Raw genomic sequence first — 22,942 nt, 5'->3', positions numbered from 1 at the left:
CATCGATAGACTCCTCAGGGTCAAGTCCGGAAAAAAAGAACTAAGGGAACATGGGTGGTTCGATCTGGCTTGTTCAAAGGCTCTTAGAGAGCTGAAAATGGCTCTGAAATCCTGCCCGAGGGATAAAACCAGGGTTATGGCGTGTCGAGGCTTATACAAAGATGCGGTTAAGCGTCGTAAATCTTTGCTGCAACAGCAGGCGTGGGAGAACCTGAGGGAAGCAGTAGATACTAAAAATATGACAGCATTTTGGAAAATCATAAATGACCCTTGCTTCCAAGACAGGGATAAACCCAAGATTGTAAATGATGTCCTGGCGGAGACTTGGCATGAGCACTTTAAGGTCTATATAATCTGAGTACTCATGAAGATTGCCTCGCGACTAATGAAGGGCCAGGAAGGGGGGAACCCACAATTTTCTCTCTTAATGAGATTAAGGCAGGCATAGAAGGACTGACCAAAAACAAAGCGCCGGGTCCAGATGGCGTCCACCCGGATTTGTTTCTAGCGTATGCAGAGTTTTGGGCCCCCATTTTAACTAGGGTTATAAACGCTGCAGTGTGCACGGGCGTGCCTGAATCCTGCTCAACAGCCATAATTGTGCAAATCTTTAAAAAAGGTAACAGGGAGAGTCCGTCCTGTTACAGGCCCATTTCCCTGATAGATGTGTCCGTGAAAGTTCTTGGCAGGGTTATACTTAACCTTCTATTAGATTGGTCAAAAGAACACAAGATCATAATGGACAGACAGTATGGTTTCAGGGCCGGCCGATCTACAATGGACCAATTTCTCAACCTGTATCTCCTGACCACCAAGTACACGATAGCGAGCCAAGGAACTGTGTACTTGGCGTTCATGGACCTCACAGACGCATTCGATCGGGTAAACATGAACAAACTGTGGGAACTTATGGAGGGATTGGGAGTGGATCAGGGCCTAGTAAATATCTTGAGATCCCTACACATGAATACCCATGCCCAGGTCAGGTACAACGAGGAGGGCAGTCTGACAGATCAGTTTCCCTGCACAAGGGGAGTTAGACAGGGCTGTATTTTAGCACCTTTTTTATTCACCCTCTATATCAACGGCTTAGAGAAAGCACTGGCTGGGCTGGGAGTGGACTCGCCTAAGATAGGTCACAGGGGGGTTCAGGTTCTGCTCTACGCAGATGATGCAGTACTTCTGTCCCGAACCCCGTGTGGCCTACAACATTTGTTAGACGGTTTCATCCACTTCATGGAGAGCCTGGATTTGTCAGCAAATCTAGCCAAATCCTACATAATGGAGGTAGGGATACGACCATTGTGAAGGGGGAGTTTTTAAATTTACTGGGTTCTGTCAGGGAAGGCCAAGAGATAATAAAACCAGCAGTGAGAAGCCACATACTGAGGAAATCTTGCCCGGGCATCGAACCTTACCTGTATCTCATTCATAGTGCCCAGGATAGGTTCCTTATGACACGCTTCAGGTTGAATTCCATACACCACAGCGTAGCGGTGCCTGCAGGTTTTACTAAAACGGTAGAGCAGAAGGGTCCCTGCGGCTGCGATCCTCGATCTCCGCAGGATACCCTCCACTTCGTGCTGTTATGCCCGTATTACATGCTCCCAAGGAAACATTTTTTAAAAAGAGTTTAAAAAAAGGCTGGTTTTAGACAGGCCAAGGTGGCTTTACTGCACCTGAAACTTTCTGCAGATATTTTAACATTACACTGTACTGTAAACTTTCTAAGAGTAGCGATGCGCCTTAGGAACACAAGAGGGGATATGTGAATTGTGTATTATGAATGTTTTTTTTTCCTTTTTTAGGATACTGGACCATTTAATAACCTATGGCTGTTTACATATTGCACATGTCCTTTATTGAATCGGACTCATTGTCAACGTTAGGCCCCGCTTCACTATGTATTGCACATGCATTTTTAGCAAATTACACAAAAATCGGCCCACATTAGCATAATGCCTTTCCTCAAATCACTGCTTCACCGTAATTTTACATACGTCTCCTTTTATCTAATGGTTTGTACTGTATTTTTTACTTGTGTTTTTATGGCTGTTTTGGCCGAAATAAAGATTCTTGATGATGATGACTGATTAGATAAAGATTCTGGCTTGGTAATCGGTAGGAGAGGAGAGTTGTAGGGCCTATGCGGAAAGGAGTATAAATAAGAGATGTTATGAACCTGGCGTTGCAAACCCGGTGCCTTGCTGGCAGCATGACAGTTCAGTGGAGACCAAAAACACAGGGACTGTGGGACTGATTCAGTCTTTTTTGCCCCATATGACCTCAACCATCTGAAAGCTTCCAACAGTTACATAGAATACCCATATCCCTCATTCTGAAGGCTTGATGCTATGTAGTAGTAGCAACATTGCCTGAAAGAGCAATGCTCAGACCCCTCTTTTTTACCCATACTCAGATACCTACTGTACTACATTTCAAAGGTACGTACTCATTTTAGTTCTATTCAATTTAGCAAATCCAAGCCTGCCTAGCTAATGTTGAGCAGGTCAACAGGGTGGCAAATATGTGCCTTTTCATGTCCTCGAGGGGGGTGGTGGAGGGGGGTTGCATGTTTTGGCATTTTCCCCAACCTTATTTAACCTTTGTGCACAGCTTTAGATTTAACGTGTGTGCTCCATTTGCCTTCAAAAGATTTCCTATGCCACAACAATCAGTTGTTGCTGAAGTACCAATCAGGAAACTGCAGATTGAACAAGCAAGCTGTTAGAATGTTCCTGAGTTACAAAGAACAAGGACAGATCATTTCTTAAAACTGAACGGAGAAAAAACAAAACAGGGGACCCTGTAACTGGCAAAGACACCTTCTTCTAGTATATAAGGGTTTGCCAGGTCCATTGTGACCTGTGAATGCCAGGTCCATTGTGACCTGTGAATGTATCTAAAGCAGAACATCTGGGAAAATCATAATCTATCCTTTGAAGTACAGTTGCATAACGTATGGTCTGTGGGATACTTGCAAATGAAAGATCTTGATACGTTTTCCAATTTTCGCTGGCAACATATTCTTTGGTGGTAGGTGCCATTGTATTTTTGTTCCCTAAATTATTATACCTTTGATCTCTGTATTCCTGCCTACTCGATTGAAAGGATACAGAATAAGCAGCCATCATAAGTTTGAACACGTCTCTTGAGTCCACTGGTCACTTCACTGGCTCCCCTGAAGAAAGGTAACAATTTTTTTGTTTTGTGTGATGTAGCAGGGTTTTGAGAAAATAAAACCTGCTTGGATTAAGTCCTCAGTAATAGTTTGGGATTATTTAGTATAATAGATAGATAGATAGTGCTTATTATTACCATCAACTTCTCAACTTTAGGTCTATCGACCAGAGGGAAGAAGTTGATATACAGGCTCAGTTATGTATTTAGAATATTAGATACAAGTCTGTATTATGAACAACCGATTTATTGTGAAACTAGAATCACAGCGCATTCAGGGATTTTGCATGAGATTGGGTAAATGTGTATGGGCCTGTGTTTTGTGTTATCATTGATTATCGATCCCTGATTGGCACTGGATCGGTTTTTGGTAGCAGAGGAAAGTTTATTATTGATAATAATTACTGAATATTTGTTTTTTAACATGAATAGTTAGTCAGTTCCAGTTCAGATCAGTTCAAAAAGCTTTATTCGAAATGTAAAAACAATTCATAAAAGCATTCAGTACAATCACAATCGTTAAAATTCATTATTGTTACATTATAAAAAACACAAAGAACCAATATCAAAATCCATATTTACAATATTTTAAAACAAGTAACACTAAGCATTTAATGGAAGCAGATAAATTAAGCACGGCAAGAGGATATCATTAATTCATCAGTGATACAAAACTTATTCAGATATAATGGTCCGTCTTATTTGCATTATTGCTCTTAAATACATCATTACAGTATTAATCGTGTAGTGATCTTCCAAAGACCGTTATTTGTTATAAGCCTCTCTCGATTTTCTTATACCCCATGTTAGCAAAAGAGGCCTTAGTATTTGACGTCTTGGGTACAAATATAAAGTGCAATATAAAGTGCAATGGATGTTGGATTGAATTGATGTCTCATCACAAGGACAGATAAGTTTATCCTTGGACCAATCGTTACACCTTGGGAGAGTTATAAATCTAAAAAAAAATTCAAATCGGAAGGATGTTAATATTCTACGATAGAAAAAGGGTTGATCAACAACAAGATACAGCTGGATGTTTCTATGCAATGTCACTTCGTCGTGATTTATGACTGTTATCTTGGACCTTTGACTTTTCCACCTGATCGATTCAAAGTGCTCAACCAAAGTTCTTTTTAGGCTGGATCTGGAAACAAAGTCCATTGTGGCTGGATTTGAGAAGTATTCTGGATGACCAATGTCAGAGAAAGAGTTCTTAATATAAGTGAGCCAAGTAATGTGTTTTACCCCATTACATAGCAAACAGTCCTCTATAACAGTTATATTCAATATTGTGGCGGGGTTAGTCCAGATGTTATGGCACAATAAAATTGGTGCCATCTTAATGGTATCTGAGATATGTTGTATGGCAAGCTCAGCATGAAGTACGTATGTTGATGTGCTGGAAGGCATTGCCAAAACATACCTTAAGAATTTATTCTCTATACGTTGAATAGTTTCCAGGGACTGCGTTCCCCATAGCCCTGGACCATAGGTGCCGATGGAGACGCATTTAGATTTATAAATTTGAAGAAGCTCCCTGGGTGGCCTTGATCCTATCTTCTTAGCAAAATTTAAAAGTGCTCCTGTTGCTTTAGTGAATGCTAAAGCTCTCGCTTTGACTGCAGGTTTCCAATTACCTCGTCTATCCATATGTACCCCTAAATAACAAAAAATATCTGCTAGCTCAACACGTTTGTTTTCCAGAATTATATTGCATGGTGCTCTGGCTTTCCTTGGGCCACAAGACATAGTGAAGGTCTTAGAGACATTTATAAATAGCCCCCTTTTACTTATATATTGGGAAAATGTATTTACCGCATTTTGTAGACCTCTCTTAGTCTGTGACAGGATTGCCGCATCGTCGGCATAGAGGAGTATGGGTATGGGTTTTCCTTTAATAACTAGGTAGTGATTATAATTTTTTGCTAGGGAGGTCCCCACATCGTTTTTGTACAAGTTAAAAAGCAGGGGTGCAAGAATGCACCCCTGTCTTACCCCTCTATGGATAGGGGAAAAATTGGAGCATTCTCCTTTTTTACCAAATCTCACACGAGCACCTGCCCCAAAATAAAGTTCTTTGATAAAAGTTCGAATCCTGTTGTCTAGCCCAATGTCTTCTAAAATTTGCCACAAAATATCATGCCTCACGCAGTCAAAAGCAGAACTAAGGTCTACATATGTTACGTATAAATTGACCTTTTTGGCATGAATATATTTTGACATAATAAGGGCAAGATTTAGTCCTTGTTCAATTGTTCCCTTTCCTCTGCTAAAACCATATTGCATTGTGGATAGAATGTCATTTTCCTCGAGCCATTCCTGAATCCGGGTGAGAATGATCCTGCCTGCTGTTTTCATTAAGCCATCTAAAAGCGAAATGGGCCTATAGCAGGCAGGATCATTTCTATCCCCTTTTTTGTATATGGGGACCAAGATGGCCTCTTGCCAGGTCTTGATAAAGCCAACTTTATTAGAGGAATTGAGAACATTTGTGAGGATTGGGGCCCAAAGGTCGGGGAAGTTTTTAAAAACATCTATTGGAACTTTGTCAGGTCCAGGGGCTTTAGCCGCTGAACTTTCTTTTAAGGCTTTTTGAACGTCTTCTAGATTAAAAGAGATATCTATCGGATAACTAGGTCCCCCTTTTTCATTTATAGATTTTGTAGGGATAGGATCAAATAAGGGACCAGTGATACTATAGAGTGCCTGAAAATGTTGGACCCATTCCTGTGCGGAAATTGCATTGTCTATTAATGGGCCTGAGCGCTCCTGATAGAATGGTGCGTTAACGGCCTTCCAAAAGGCAACATTATCCTTTTTTCCACACGCCTCATGCAAGTTGGCCCAGGCTTTTAATTTCAAATCTTTTTCCTAGAGATTAATGCAAGGCGATAGTTCCGTCTAGCAATTCTAATCTCTGCTCTCGTAGGTGAACTGCTATGAAGAATATTTTTAAGTGTAGTAAGTGCACTTCTACAATTTCTATCGAACCAGCCATGAGGGCCTTTTTTGATGTTACGAGGGGTTCTTGAGAGGAGATCTTTAATTCTGCCACAAATATTGCAAAAAGATCTAAGAACAGTTAGTGGATCCTCTTCTAGGGACAGGCAGATATTAAAATCATCCAGGGTGGAGCTCACCAAACTTTTAATAAAGTTTTCTGGAATTACCTTTTCCCATTTAATTGTAAAACCATTTTTTTGCCCAAGAATCGGAGTAAGATCATAGTGTATGTCAGGGGATTGAAATTGGTTACTAAGATCAAAGTTATAGGAGACCAAGATGGGAAAATGGTCACTCAAGGGTGTATTGAGAGTGCACCAGTCGGTTACCTGGGCTGCATACCTAGTTGAATATAGAGCAAAATCTATAATTGATTTTGCTCCTCTTCCATTAAAAGTAGGGGTGAACATTTTAGATGGGTTACAGAGCTCATTCGTAAAAGCCAGGGAGTAATTGCCCATTATTTTGTTCATTAAATCTCCAAACTTTGTGTGGCAGAAGTGATGGTATATTGCCCCATGATCTTCTCCTTCTAAACCAAACACCCCATTTGAACTCATGGGGCAAAGGGAATAATTAAAGTCGCCCACCCAAATGATTGTCATATCCCCGTTTAGTGACTCTTCGATGGAATTAAGAGTGGTAACCAGTTTCTTAAGTACGTTTTCCACTTCTAATGGTAGAATATTATTATAGAAATTTATAATTATTAGGTTTTTTTGGGGACCCCATGTGGAAATTAGTATTTGGAAATAATTATTGTCCAGATAGCTTTTTAAGATAGTTGGACCCGTAGTTATTGAGACATATAGGGCTAGTCCACCCTTTGATCTACCTCTTCTACTGGGTATAGCAGGGGTGAAAAAAGTTTTGTATCCCACTATATGAGATGCCTCAGTTGCCCATGTTTCCTGAATAGCAATCACAGAGTGGATTGTTGTAATTGCCTGCCAGTGCATATCATCTATTTTTCCCGCTAGACCTGCCACATTCCATGAAACGACAGAAGCAAAGGTTTCAGTACATGTCAGAGGGGACAAAATATTTTGAGGGGTTTGAGATTGTATGATGTTACTATTTTGAGGACATGGTTCAAAGACTCTGCTCTCAGAGAGTCCCAATAATGGTTGGGCTAATGTTTGATAATCTACAACATGTAATTGTGAATGGGAGGTAGACTTGGAGGAGGAAAGTCCCTGGGTACGTCAGTCTACACAATCTAATCCCATAAGTGCATGGTATCTATTTCATAAGGAAGGTGAGTAGTAATAATCCTCCTGATGTCTCTGATGTGCGGACTCATGATGACGCTTAGGAAATATCAATGTCCTAGGGTAGAAGTATGTTAATTGATGTAGCTGTATACCCAAGTTATCCCTTTCCTGGTACCACTCGTTTAGATGGTTCATTACTCTGTAGTCTCTGAAATTAATGATTATGACATCTCCACTGATGTCTTTTGGTCTAACACCCAACCATTTTGCCCTTCTAACATGGATAATATCTCCGTTTATATTTGGAGGAAGGGGTCTGTTCTTTTTGAGCCAGTGTATTGTTTTATTTTTAAGGCTCCCATAGTCCTCATAATGAATTGGAAGGAGCTCAGGGACACCTGTCAGCACGGCGACAAATGGAGCTGATTCCGGGGGGAGCCTGATTTGAATTTCCCGTCTAGGTCTGATTCCTTGGGTATTTTGGGCCATAGAAGTGTTCTTAGCCACTACAATATTAGAATTATTTTTGGGGCCTAGAGAATCTGTTATGTTTTTATTGGAATCTTTACGTGCAGTATCTACCCTTGTAACTTTCACCCCTGTGTTTATTGGACCTTGTTGGATTTGGGTTAGGTTGCTAGGGCTGTTTTGAGACTGGCCTGATTGTAGTTGAACCATCCCTGTTTTTTCCGAAGTAGGTTTTGAATTATTTGGGGCTGTTCCTGTTTTAGTTACAGGTCTAGTAGGTTTTTCCTGGGGGGCTGAAGCAATGGTAGGTTTCCTACCTACTGTGGTCTTGGATGCCTGCTTCATAAGTTCTCTAGTCAGATCTACGTTAGTTTGTGTTGTAGTCTCTAGTTCACTAAGTTTTTCAGAGATGATTTTTAATCTGTGAACTAGCGGTAGCATTAGAGATGTAACCAGGTGCCCAAAATTCTCTACCAGCTCTTTAATTGGGACAGTTTGTACTACTGGTTCATTAATGGTGTTTATTTCATTAGGGATAGACTCTTTTCGAATGTTCTTGGTATTCCCATGTTTATAGTCAGTTTTCTTCCTTACTTTAGCACTTCTACCTTGATGATTTTCTGCCTCCCGTTTCCTCTTTCTGTAATCAAGGCAATTCTTAAAGTTTACAGTTGGGATGGTGGATTATTGCGGTTGTAACAGTGGAGACGAGGCCTCTTCAAATGGGGCCTCGTTACCTACTAGATCTATGATAGGGATAGGTGAGGTGATCTGGTCACGTAACTGGAGGGGGATACTAATATCTCCCACTTTTTCCTGTAAAACAGGGGAGTATTGAGAGGGGGTAATTTTCTTGGCTATCTCTACAGAGACCATGATATCGTTAATCAAAGAAGGAGATAGAGCCGTGGAGTGCAGGGAAGGGAATTCAGTGGTGCTAGTATCCTTTTGTGGAGCATGTAAATGTGCTTCAGATTGGATAGGAGGAATACCTGGGAGGGATACAAACGATGGCAAAAGGTAGGAATCCTGGGAAATGTTAATAGTATCGGGTGAGTTAATAATAGAAAATGGGGGCAATGAACCAGCAGGTAGCGACAAACGTCTTTCAGTATGTTTTATGGCAGTTGTCACAGCTCCTATGGTCCTTTGCAGCATACGATCAATAGCAGTAAGGGATTGCAAGTTGGTTTTAGATGATTTAGCTGGTTTGGCAGGGGGCATGTTGACTTGCGGGGACAAATAGTTCCAGAGAGCATAGGGATCAGTTCTTACTTACTCAGGGCGTGTTGTCCAGCAAGGTAAGGCAATCCAGTATCCAGAGGCCAAAGGGGGTGGCCCAGCCCGGCCTCCTTCGGCCCCCGAACGGCCACACAACGGCTACACAACGGCCACACAACGGCCACACAACGGCCCGCCCTTTGCCCGGGCTTCACCCGGCGTCCCGCGAAGCGAGGTACTACTCCAAACAAATAGAAATTATGATGGTTCAGGGGCGGGGCTCACAGGGTGCGCAGGCCAGGTGTCAAGGGCCGTGCAGGGACTCCTGGGAGAGTGAGTCCCTGCAGCGCGATGCTTCACCTCTATTGAGCCGCCCAGCCGCCTCACAGCGTCACCACCAGCTGCGCGATGCGCGAGGCGAGGAGTGGGTGGCGGCAGTGGGGGCTGCAGCAAAGCTCCAAGGCCACAAGCCCAACGCAAGAAAAAGGGGCGTCCTCAGGTGAGAGTCCGAGGCTCAGCCACGTCAGGAAAGCAAGGTGTCCCACAGTCTGCAGGGAGGCAGGGTCTTTAAACTGTTTGCCGGTCTGGGGGCGGGGCTCACAGGGTGCGCAGGCCAGGTGTCAAGGGCCGTGCAGGGACTCCTGGGAGAGTGAGTCCCTGCAGCGCGATGCTCCACCTCTATTGAGCCGCCCAGCAGCCTCACAGCGTCACCACCAGCTGCGCAATGCGCGTGGCGAGGAGTGGGGGCGGCAGTGGGGGCGGCAGCAAAGCCCCAAGTCCACAAGCCCATCGCAAGAAAAAGGGGCGTCCTCAGGTGAGAGTCCGAAGCTCAGCCACGTCAGGAAAGCAAGGTGTCCCCTAGTTAGTCTTTTGTTTTATGTTGTCTAGACATGCGGGTACGGAGTTACCTGAGATTCCGGGATAATGTTATTTTAGCCTGAATTAGGCAGAAGAATAGTGTGGATAAGGTATCACACTGTAGATGTACTTTGTCTGTAGTCATAATACTAAACGGCGAAAGGCTGTTGGTCTTATATTAGGGACTATTCATTTGAGAGTAGATTTTTCTGTTTAATAGTAAAGGGTCCACTTGCAAAACTCTAGCCTTACATCCCCAAAGGAGTACCAAGACCTCTTTCCATGAGAAAGTCCTCTTCCGAAACTTTGGCTAGTATCCCTAGAGGAGTACCAAGTCCTCCTGTAGCTTGTTTGGGTGTAGAATAGCGCTGGGTGTTATTTTACTTGAAGTGATAGAATTTCTCTTTGAAGTGGAGACTATCTCTTTAATTAGAGGAACAGACAAGGTAGTATTGTTTTGTGTTGTTATGAACAAGAATTAGTTAAGAAAACCCCAGAAAATACATTGTCGTATTATTTTGTAAAGGGAGGGTCAGTAGAAGAAGTAATACTGACGTCGTAAAATAGCTGCGCTGGCATTGATCAGATAGCGAGCGCTAAGAGAGCTGTGATTGGTTGTCTGCCGTGAGCTGCATTGGTATTGGCAGAGGTACAGATTACGCAGAAGTGCTTTGATTGGTTGGTTGGTGTGAGTCGCGCTGGTATTGGACGACCGCTATCAAATAGAATAAGCAGACGTACAAATAGTTTTGTTGTTTACTGAAATATATTTTAGCCAAAGAGTCGGAAAAATGAAGATGATTAATAGAATAAAAAGCTTTTTCAGGAAAGAGAAACCAATAGTAACTAGAGAGGAAATTCCTATTCCACATCCAATAATGCCTGCTTCTTTTATGATGTTGGAACGTGGTTACCATACGTGTACATGGTTGGAGAATTGGGTGGGATACACGGAAGTTGATGGTGTTTTGGCTTTCCCGGAGCATTGTACATTTAATGTAAGGATTTTGGAGAATTTGAGAGGGCGAATGAACTCCCTAAAACTATATCCTAGACCTACACAGTATGATGCATTAGAGAAATAGGAACAAGAGGCATACAAATGAAAGAAATACAGGAATGGAAATAGATACAGGAATATGATATCTAGGTAAATGTAAATGTGTGTATACTTGTAAAGCGCACTGTCGCCCCATCTCGGGGCATCCTGGCGCTGTATACCGCTGTGGAACCCTTCCTGGCTTTCCCTGTGAGATGCCCCCTCCTGGGCACCCCTAAGGCGAAGCCAGGCATCCCAGCGCTGTTGGGGCCGTTGTGGAGATTAAGCAAGCTATTGCTCAGAGTTGCAGAGTGGGACCCATGATTAGAGTAGGCACCGAGGCGAGAATTATCGAGTCCGCAGACATTGAGCCCAAGACCCTGCCGCATCGGGAATTGAACCCTGGTCCCGGGCCTGATCTCTGCTTCAGGGTCTGCCGCTTCTAACCAGTGAGCCACACTTCTCCACCAGGTATGCTGAGGCAAGATGGATCAAATGAAAAGATGGAGGAGAACTGTAAAAGCAGATGGTTTGTACCCAGTTTTAGTTGCTGAGGAATCGACTGGATGCAAAAGTAAAGAGAAAAAGAAAAATGTAGAGACATCAGGATTACATTTGGACCCGAGTGAATCTGATGATGAATTGTTAGATGACATTTTGACTAAAAGACCTCCACCGTATCAGGAAAACTCAAGTGAAATAGTTTGAAATGCACCATTAATGGGAACCCCACTAATTTTGCAGGTTCCACAAGTCCCAGTGATTACTAGAGTAGTTCAAGAGAGTGAAATTGATATGTTGAATAAGGCGAGCGAGGTGTTGACTTAGAAAATTAATCAATTGAGTCTGAATGTGGAAGCATTAACAGTGCCGGTAACAATTGGTCCCATAGTTCCATTGTATGGAGAAAAACAGAATATATTGAGAATACATGCATCAACAGTCCCAATGAATAGTGTCAGGAACAAGGTGGTAATGGTAGCTGATCAGGCTGTACAAGCTGAAACAAATACTTCATTGATTGATCTTCCAGTTTGTGAGTTGATAACTGAAAACCCAAAGAGAGGTGCACAAATGGATCCAAGGAGAATAGTGCAGAATGACACTCCACCGTCAGGGAATTCAATGGGTCCTTCGCCGGATGAGTTAGATGACTGGATAAGAGGGATGGAAAAGTGAAAACCTCAACCACAGAGTATAGATGTGAGTAAACTGAGAGTGGATTTAGAAGAAATGATTATTGGTACAATAAGTCCAGACAGATTGAGCAAAAATATTACTTGGAGAGCAAGAAATCTTCATGAGAAATTGGCAGAGGCTACTTGTGAATATGGAGTAGACACAGAGAAGTCAAGGGTGTTACAGTAAACGTATAGACTGGATTTTACTGAAAAGGACGTGGAGAGTTTAAATGCATCTGGCAAAAGATTGCAAATAAAAGAGTTGATGAGCATCTTGAAGAAATGGGAGATATATAACAGTGGAAAGGTAGATGGGCGAAAAAGAAAGAAGAAATGATTACTAACAAAAAAAGGTCTTTATTTCCATTGAGGGAGACAGGACAAGTTGAAATGGTGTGTCTGATGAGAGAAGTTCCAGGTGGTGGATATGTTCATGTTCCTTGGTCGAGACAGGATATATTGTCCTTTACTAATGACTTTCCTAGACTAAGGGAAAAACCGGTGGAGTTGTATAAACAAGTAGAGAGGTTTGTGAAAGTTTCAAAGGTTTTGTGAAAGGATCTAGATGGTTTGTTTGAGATTGTCGTTCCAGCTGATTTGTGGACTGAGTGTAAGATTACTATTGATTGGCCCAAAGAAGAATATCCTAGAGATACGAAAACAGGTGCACCTTCAGAAGAGGTGATGAGAAAATATAATCAGGTAATAATAACTTTCCTAAAGAGTACAATTTCCCCAAAGGAAAAGGATTGGGTTAAAATATACAGGACAACACAAGAACTAAAAGAGTCGGTACATGCTTACTATGAAAGGTTATTACAAGTGTTCAAACAGTACAGTGGTTTTGAGAATATCGGAGATAAAGATATGGGACATTTTGTGTTTGGATTGAAACCAGAAATTAGTAACATGATTCAGCATCATTTGATTTGTTGGCAGAGCAAAAGAGTTGATGAGATTCTGAGGTATGCAAAAAATTGTTGTGATGACATTGAGACGAGATACAAAACGTTAAAGGAGAAAATGATGTGGGCACAAGTAAAGGTGGCAGAACAAATAGATTATCAGATGAAAGGTCAGAATCAGACTGGTCAAGTATCCAGTGGTGGTAGAGGTAAAATGAATAAAGATGAGATGAAAAAGAAATATCCTTGTCATGCATGCGGAATAACACATGTAGATCTGTTCTGAAGAATAATGGGGTAAATAAAAATGTCAATCCACAGATGCAGAATGAGGTGGTTGTGAATCAACAACAGCAGCAGCAGGTAGTTACTTCACAGTTACAGGTGCCACAAGCTCCTATGCCAAATAATGTGAATGCTCAAGTACAAAGATACAATTCGAACACTGGATTTCACGCAGGTGAACAAGTTGGTAAGAATCAAAATGTGCAAATGGTTTCGCAATACTTGTTGCAGTGCAATGACAGTGATTCAGACTTATCTCTGTGACGGTGCCTGAGGGGGGAGGATGATTGCGTGCTTGGTGCATCTTCAGAGGTATATCAGTCAAGTCCATTTGTTGATGGAAAGTGGAAGGTAATGATATTACATTCCTAGTGGACACTGGTGCTACCAGTTCTACTGTAAGAGCAGAAGAAATTCCGAACCTACTGCTCTCAGGAGAAGCCATCCAAGGTGTAGGAGTCTCCAATAAGTATATTAAAACTCCAATCTCTAAGCCAATAGAAGTTCATATTGGAAGATTCTGAGACATGCATCGGTTTGTGGTATGTGATACGAGTCCGGTGAATCTTTTAGGGAGAGATTTACTTTGTTAAATGAACTGCACCATTTATTGTACCAGATGGTATTGCTTTGCAAACATCAGATGAGGATGTTGCGTTTAAAATGATGTTAGCGAAGCAAGGGACAGAAGTGGATGAATTGTTTTCATTCCTTACTGAAAAAGATTTGCCTGTAGAGTTGAGAAATTCAGTAAGGTCTGATGTATGGGACTTTACAGGGAAAGAAATTGGTTTGATGAAAAGTGTGGATCCTATACGGGTTACGGTGAAACCGGGTGCAACATATCAAAACACTTCTCAGTACAAGATGAGTCCTGAAATACCAGCAGGAGTTACTACTGTGATTGCCCAAATGATTGAGCAGGGTATGTTTAAGAGAAATACTAAGCAGTCCTTGTAATTTGCCTATTATGGGAATTAAAAATCCAAGTGGAAAATATAGAATAGTGCAAGATTTACGCAGCATTAATAAGATTGTGGTGCCCTGTTGTCCAATAGTGCCACAGCCAGCAGTGATCCTTTATCAAATTCCCTGTGATGCAGAATGGTACACAGTGATTGATCTATGTCAAGCATTTTTCTCCATTCCTTTACATCTGGATAGCCAGTATTTATTTGCTTTCCGGTTCGGAGACCATGTTTTGGCATGGTGCCAAGGTCCTCAAGGGTACACAGAGAGTCCTTTGATTTTTAATCAAATTTAGAAAAATCAGTTCTGGTTCAGTATATTGATGACCTACTGACAGCATCAAAAACACAAGAGGCATGTGTGACAGATACAATTGCCTTACTGAACCATTTGGCAGAAGGTGGGCACAAAGTGTTACCAGCAAAATTACACAATTTTGAAACAGTAGGTCCATTATTTGGGACACAAAATAGAGGAGGGAGTCAGGAAAGTGACACCGGAACGGATCAATGTGATTCAGCAAATCAGTCTTCCTAAGACTCAAAAAGAAGTGTGAATGTTCTTGGGAATGGTTGGATACTGCAAGCAGTGGATCAGTGGTTTTTCACTGATTGCAAAACCTCTACAGAGGTTGACAGACAAAGATGTGACTGATCCAATTGAGTTGGATGATGAAAGCATGAAAGCTTTTATTGAGTTACGAGACGATCTTTGTCGAGCACCTGCATTGGGAATACCAGATAAAGCGAAGGATTCTTCGGCCATTTGCGTAGTCTCTTGAGTCCAGATGAATTGGATTTTTGGCATTGGCTCGTTCTTGGCCCTGAGAGCCATATGTTCTTATATAGAATCAATGACCCTAACTATTTTAAACAGGTACGGTTTAAGGCCATCAGGGACTGTGTACACATCTAGCAGGGCATTATGGCTAGGTCCTCTTATCTCTCTCACATGTGATAAACTCCCTCTCTGGGGCAACCCAATGTTGCCTATGATATTTCAGGACTCTCAGGGTCAGAAGTGGGCAAAGTATGACATTCAGTATTTGGGTAAATTATTTGATAGTAATGGTTTCAGATCATTTGAGAACTTACAGCTTAAATTTGCTATCCCTCAGCGGATGTTTTTTAAATACCTCCAGTTTAGGGATTATTTTACGAGACAAGTTGCACTGCAAAATGTATCTAGCTTAGTGATATGGCAGTGTTTGCATGTGCAGAATCGGAAGGCAGCAAAAAGCATGATGTACCGATCCCTCTGTCAGTTTAGAGTGGATGGCTGTGAAAAACTGCAGTAAGATGGAGTGAGACTCTGGGGATAAATGTCACTCTAGAAGGGGTCAAGTTGGCATTTAATGTTATAGAACGATCGGTGCATTCGGTTAGTTTATGACTGCAACAGTGCCGGCGATATCCGCCCTTTACTATACACCAGCGAAGATAGCTAGATGGTCCCGAGGTGGGGGTGTACAAGGGGGACACTTGGAGGGGCGCATTGTAAGTGCTCCAAATGTGGGCTATGTGCAGGCGATTTGGTCCACATGTTTGTTATGTGTCCAGAATTAGGATTATTTAGGCAGAAAATGTAATTTGTTATCAAGCGACGACTAGGGTGCAAATATAATTTTTTGATAGCGGAGAGGTTGTTGGGCTACAAATTTATAAATGCAATATTGTAAGTAGCAGCCCGACTTGCAATAGCTGAAGCCTGGATCTCACCTAAGCCCCCTCAGTAGATGAGTGGTGGGCAATAGTGAGAGAAATTGGTGAAAGAGAGAAGGCTCTAGCTTGAGCTAGGGGGATACGTGCTCTGCAAAAATGTGATTCTATATGGGGCTGTTTAGAGGATACATAGGGTACTGGCTCAAGGTGAACTAATACGTATATATAGTATATATAGTCTGCCTCTTTTTTTTCCTTTTCCTTTACTTGGCCTATCTATGCATATGTGTAAAGTACTGATCACCTGTTATGAATTTGAGTATTGTAAATTATGTTTTAGGCTTTCCTGTTTTCAGTTTCTATTTTTGGTAAATTCTGATGGTGTTTTTCCAGTAATTTCAATGCCTCAAAAAACAGTGCTTTTCAGTGGTTACTCATTTTTGCGCCATACACAACAACTGAAACTGTGTTTTACCAGTGTTTATAGAACGCTTTGCTTTTATTATTGCTACTAACCTACTAGGTGCTATAGCCGTGCTTATGCACATTAATAGCCCCTCTTCCCCCTAACAACCACTTCCAACCAATGAAGGAGCCATAGGAGGCAATGGGAAGCACTCATTCGCGGCCCCCATTCACTGTGTTAAGTCAGTAAACTGATCATGCGTGTAAACCTGAGACTTACTTGTGGCGGTCACACAAAGAATGCTCATACAGTACCCACAGGATGCCCGTGCGGGGCTCTTGACACAGTCCTCTAACCTCAAAGTACCATTGTAATGTGTCTCCTCCCCTCGTGCAGCTCTGCGGGTTGAGCGTGTGCTGCATAAATCTCATGTGAAGCCTCCGCATCACAAACTTGATTCCAGGCTCAGTCACTCGTCCTTTTGTCCACCCAACATCAAAATGATGAGCACCAAATCGAACGACGCTCCAAAGACACAGACTGGATACAAGTAATGACGGCTCCTGATAAAAATTCGGTTGAGGTGTTCCTTGAAATGCTGTGTTCAAAACGCCAGGGGAAGACAGGGCCAATATCTCATAACACAACTCTTGGGGCAGGGAGCAGTGGCAGCTAGTGATAGAAAATCGTAGTGAGGCACAAATACAAACATAGAATTGCACCGTACGATTGACCCTCACTACCCACTTACTTTCATTCACTACTCGTCCACCTGAATTCAACAATTCAGTGAACCACTGCCTTCTGTCACCTACCTATTCACTTACCCACATTACACTATCCACTGTCATTCACCCAACTCGAATACCCAGCCACCCGAATTTACTCAACATCTAAGTCAACTCCTGCAATCATTGTCTCTTCCATTCACACAAACACACACAGCCTCACCATCCAGTATCCAGCAGTTTCAATGATTAAAAGCTATACATAGAGTCTTTGTTAATGTTTGTATTATTTAACCTGCAGATTGCTTAATATGTGTTTAATATGATATATCACACATAGGGCCAGATGTAGGTAGCCCAATACCGGTCGGTAACGGGCGAAAATCGGTGTTTTCGGCCTTTACCGACCGGTATTTGAAAAATGAGATGTAGGCCGCCTAAAACCGGAAAAAATACCAAATCGGTAGATTACCGAGTCGGAACAAATACCGAGTCGGTAAAAGTTCCGACTCGGTAAAATTACCGAGTCGGAACAAATACCGAGTCGGTAAAAGTTCCGACTCGGTAAATGTACCGATTCGGAAATTACGAAATGGAAAATACCACGCCATCGAGATGTAGGTGAGCCTTTAATTACCGATTTGGTCCGAAATTCGGTAATTACGAGTCGGTATTTAACATGGATTGCAAGCAGGTGGTAATCAGGTGCAGCCTATAAAAAAGGGCCCCAAAATGCAACACTGGAAGCAGAATGGCGGCATTTTACGTCATAGCAAGACGGCTAAGGCTACAGGCAGCAGGTGAGAGGGAATGGAGAAGGGGGGAACAGGTATATAGGCAAAGGATTACACTCCTCCAATTGACAGAGCCAGAGATACTGCAGAGATACAGACTGCACCCTGAAACCATCATGGACCTGATCAGGGACCTGCATCCACTCCTGGACCACCCAAGACCAAGGGCCCATGCCATCCCACCCCATGTCCAGGTGCTCTGTAGCATACACCTCCTAGCATCTGGGAGCTACCAGAGTATAGTGGCAGCGGTCGGTGGGGTGACCCAGAGCTGCCTGTCGCGTTTTTTCCAAAAGTTCCTGGATGCCATGATGCAAAGAATGGATCAGTACAGCCACTTCCCAGACACTGATGCGGACTTGCTCAGGACCAACACTGACTTTTACCTCATGGCAAACTTCCCACACGTGATTGGCTGCATTGATGGGACCCACATCCCCATTTGCCCCCCAGCTGCCACAGAGCACATATACAGGAACAGGAAGTCAACACACACAATTAATGTACAAGCAATCTGTGATGCCAAGTTCATCATCACCGATATAGTGGCCAGATACCCAGGAAGTACCCACGATTCATATATCTTCCAAAACAGTGGGATCTTTACCCGCCTGACAGCGGGTGAATTCGGGGAAGGATACCTGCTAGGTAAAGAAATGGGTGACACTCCCTTGATAGATGAAGCAGACGTATGTCAATGTGTGCATCTGAGTAATATATATTTTGTCTTCCACATTAGGGGATAGTGCATATGCACTCCGTTCCTTCGTCCTGACACCCTACCTCAACCCAACAACCCCCAGCCAGAGACGTTACAATGTGGCACATATATCCACCCGGAACATCATTGAGCGCACCTTTGGCCTCCTGAAGAGCCGGTTCCGATGCCTCCACAAAAGTGGGGGGGCACGGCAGTACTCACCTGTAACGTGCTGTAAGATTATTGCTACCTGTGCGATGTTGCACAACCTCGCTACTAAGAGGGGCACAGAGGTGGAATTGGAGGCCTATGAAGACCATGATGATGAGCAGGCACTACCAGCAGCCAACACAGTAGGAGGACCAACACCCACAGACGGGAGACAGAGACGGGCAGAAATCACACACAACTACTTCTGAGTAAGTATAGAGACAAAGCACGTGTTGTACTTCAATGCGCATAGTTTATTTTGCACTACGTTGAAATGACATAAGCCACAGAACACACATACTAGTGTGCCCAGCACTACTGTGTGGACGGGGGTTACCTCACCCTCACATGTCCATCTGCATACGGCAGGCTCACTGCTTGCGCCCAAGAACACCCACGCGTGATGCCTGAGGTTGATTAGGTTCAGAGTCTGCTGTGCCTGCGCCGGCACTCTGGCGTCTGCTGCTCCTCCTTACTTCAGGGACAGGGGTGCAGCTCCTGCTACTAGGGGTATCTGTGTCCCCAAGAACTTCTGGTCCTGTGGTGGCTGACTGGTTAGTCAGCAACACTTCAAGTGCTGTAGTGACTCTCCCCATCCCCCGGGATAGATCAGTACAGCAGTGCACCAGCCCCTCCTGCATTGCAACTGAACGGCGACACATCAGTGAAGTCGCAGTTGCTAGTTGGCGCATTCCCCTTGTCTGATGGTGCGTGCGATGGCTCTCCCTGCGCCTTTGTGCACGGTCCTCTCGTAGTTCCTCACACAGTGTCATCACACACTGAGACATGTCCCTGACTCCCTCTGCCATGTCCTTCATGCTGTCTGCCATAGATGATATTCCCTTGTTAATGTCTGTGAAGTTGCTGTTCAGAATTCGCATCTGCCTGTGTACTGCACTTATCCCTTTTGCCTGCAGGCGCTGAACCTTCACCATTGTGGTCTCGAGGCCTTGGAACACACTCTCATCACGGCCACTGCCGCCTGACTCCCGGCCCCTACGACGTCTTGTTCCTTCAGATGGCCTGACAGGAGTGGATGTGTGACGTGGTGCATTCCCTGCCATAGACTGCATTGTCTCATCACATTCCCCTTCCTCATCCGAGGATGTTTGTAGGATCCTATGCGGGGGGCCCTCATGCCTCACAGGCCTGAGGATTTCAGACACCTCGGAGTCTGCTGGTGTGTGTGATTGTTCTGACGCAGGTAGTGGTGAGCCAATGAGCACAGGAGATGCTTCCATTTGCATGGTGTCGTCTGCCTCTGGTATGTCTGCTGCTTGTGTGCATGGTGCTGTGGGTCTTGCACTGCTGGGACCAGCATCCCTGCCTTCTTGCTCACTGCTATCCCTTTGGGGATGTGTCTTCTCCCTCACCTGCTGTGACTTGCGTGATGTCTCTCCTGTGGACAGACATGGACAGTATCTTAGTGGTGCTTTCACCGTGTACATCAATATTAAATTACAGTTTCACATCACTATTTTCTGCTCCTCCCATGTGTCTGCTTGTATTGTGTGGCATGCCTGACGACATTTCATGTTGACTGCTCATATAGGGATTTCTCATGACTACCACTCCCATAATGCATTGCAGGTGAGTACTAAAGTCAGGACTGAATTTCCTCAATACATGGTCACATTGGGGGAGGTACACAGGCAGGGGGTGTGGGGTGATGGACATGTCCCTTACCTTTCTTAGCTGCAGCCCCAGCCAGGTGCTCCTCTTGACAGCCTCTGGTACCTGCAGGGACTGCTTTCCAAATATTCTTGGGTAGTGCTTCACTACCTCCTCCACCAGCACCTGCAGTTCTCCAGTGCTAAACTTCATCTTTCTCTTCCTCTCTGGTCCTTCCCTCTGAGAGTCTTGGGGCTCCATTTGTTTTTCCTGCAGGGTTCTGCTTCACAGCTGCCTGTCTCTGTGTGTCTGCTCTCCTGTGTGATCAGTGTGGCTCAGAGGTTAGAGGCAGCAGACCCGGAAGCTGAGATCGGTCCTGGACCAAGGTTCAATTCCCCGCCTCGGCGGGTCTTGGGCTAAAAATTCCACGGACTCGATAATTCTCGCCCCGGTGCCTCCTCGACTCACAGGTTCACACTCTGCGACTCTGGGCAATAGCTTGCTTAATCTCCACAACGGCCCCTCGCGGCGGGATGCCTGACTTTCACCTTGTGGATACCCTGCTATCTCACAGGGGAATACCAGGAAGGGTTCCCTAAGCAAGCGCCGGGAAACCCACTGCGGGTAGCTGTGCGCTATATAAGCTCAACTACATTTACATTTACACTGCACCTGCATGGGTATGGCCACTTCCTGGTTGTGGGGTGGGGTCGATGCACAGGATTGGTCTATTGCTCTGTTGGTTGGCTGAGGGGCGGGATGGAGACACGTGATTGGTTGATACTTCAACTGCCTGATATTTTGTATCCCCGACTCGGTATTTACCGACTCGGTATTTACCGACTCGGTATATACCGAGTCGGTAGTTTCAATGCATTCCTATGGGCATCCGGGCCCATAGGATTGCATGTGACTTACCGATTCGGTATTTGCCGTATCGGAAACTACCGATTCGGTGAATACCGTGAAGGGGTTACTGATTTTTTCCGAATCGGTATTTTTTACCGGATTTTGACCTACATCTCGTTTCACTTTTCTAAAATACCGATTCGGTAAAAATCGGTATTTTAGAGTCGGTAAAAATGGGTTACCTACATCTGGCCCATAGTCATTAATCTGCAGACGAAATAAAGCAAACATCACTAGCCATGATAAATTACTGAAACCAACACCACCACTTAGAGATGGGGGGGAGGGATGGTAGAGGAGCTGAGAGAATGTCACATACTCCTAATAAAATGTGACTATGAAGCATGTGTAGACTTACAGTAGCATGCTTCTTAAACCCACTCTTTCCCATTTTGTCATAGAATTGGGTATGGTCAGTAAGGCTTGCTGATCACAACCGACATGTGAGGAGATAAGAACGTGTCAAGTAATAGCAGCTGAGTGAAGTTCTGAGAAGACATAAGGGCTGTGCATGGGCAAGCCCTGTCAGCCCCGCTGTATACAGCGTCAGACATGCTCACAAAGGCAGAGTGGCAAAGCCCCTTGTGAAAGTGTATGAATTTCACTGGGATTAAGTCTCAACAAAATGGTTTATTTTTAAAATGTATTTGAATAACTGGTTCAATAGAAAGGCCACAATGGGGAGGGGCACCGGCCTTTAGCCCTTGAACAACAGCCCCCCGTGGCAGGACGTGGGAAGATGTGCACAACATGGGGAAGGGATGACTAGTGCAGGTGACGCTTTTCCTTTGTAAAGGAATTCCTGCTTGTGTCATATCCCCCTGCTGAGCACATCTTCACACTCCCACCCCATGCTGCACAGCCCATCAACCATGCTTAGGTGAAATCCTTGCCTACAAGCAAGGTTATCACCTCAGTGCCACCCTGTCTCAAAGAAAACAAAAGGGTGGGTTGCTGAAACCTTCAGAGGCTGGCTGGCTCCTGAGAGCCTCTCTGAAGTGATCACTAAAATGAAATTCTGGGATGCGAAAGTTTCCGATAATAAAAACACTACCCGTGGAGCCTTAATACAAATGAAACAGACGAAGAACGGTGTGCATACTTCAATTATGTTAGTGCATGTAAATCCGTCATCTGAACCTGAGCAGCCCGGCTGAAGACAACGACGGGGGGGTGGGGGGGGGGCTGAAGCCCGTTAAGAGGAATGGGTGTTGCGCGCCTGGCATGCACATCAAATGCCTAATTGCCTTTGCTGGTGTTACTTGAGGGAACAAGCATAAGTCTCTCTACGATCTATTGACATGGCTACTGTTAAATAAAAAATGGTAATTCCGTGTGGTTCCAGAGAAAGAGGTTATGACAGAAGCGGAGAGTTTGTCTATAAACAGAAAAGAGTAGATGTCTGCAAACATTTAAAACTAAAGGAGGGAGATGCGAGTGCCTTAAAGTGGACAGGATGTCACTGCATATGTAAAACAAGGGTTGTCGGGCCTTCATTCCACCTCATACCTATTCCAACACCCTGGTTTGGGAGGTTCCTGGTGAATGCGGAGTGGAGCTTTGCAGTTTGGTCTGCAATGATTTGGCTCTATCAAGT

The sequence above is a fragment of the Lissotriton helveticus genome, chromosome 5_1, assembly GCF_964261635.1.
Source record: "Lissotriton helveticus chromosome 5_1, aLisHel1.1, whole genome shotgun sequence".
NCBI classification, from domain to species: Eukaryota; Metazoa; Chordata; class Amphibia; order Caudata; family Salamandridae; genus Lissotriton; species Lissotriton helveticus.
The sequence above is the reverse complement of the archived record's forward strand: the minus strand, read 5'-3'. Positions refer to the sequence as shown.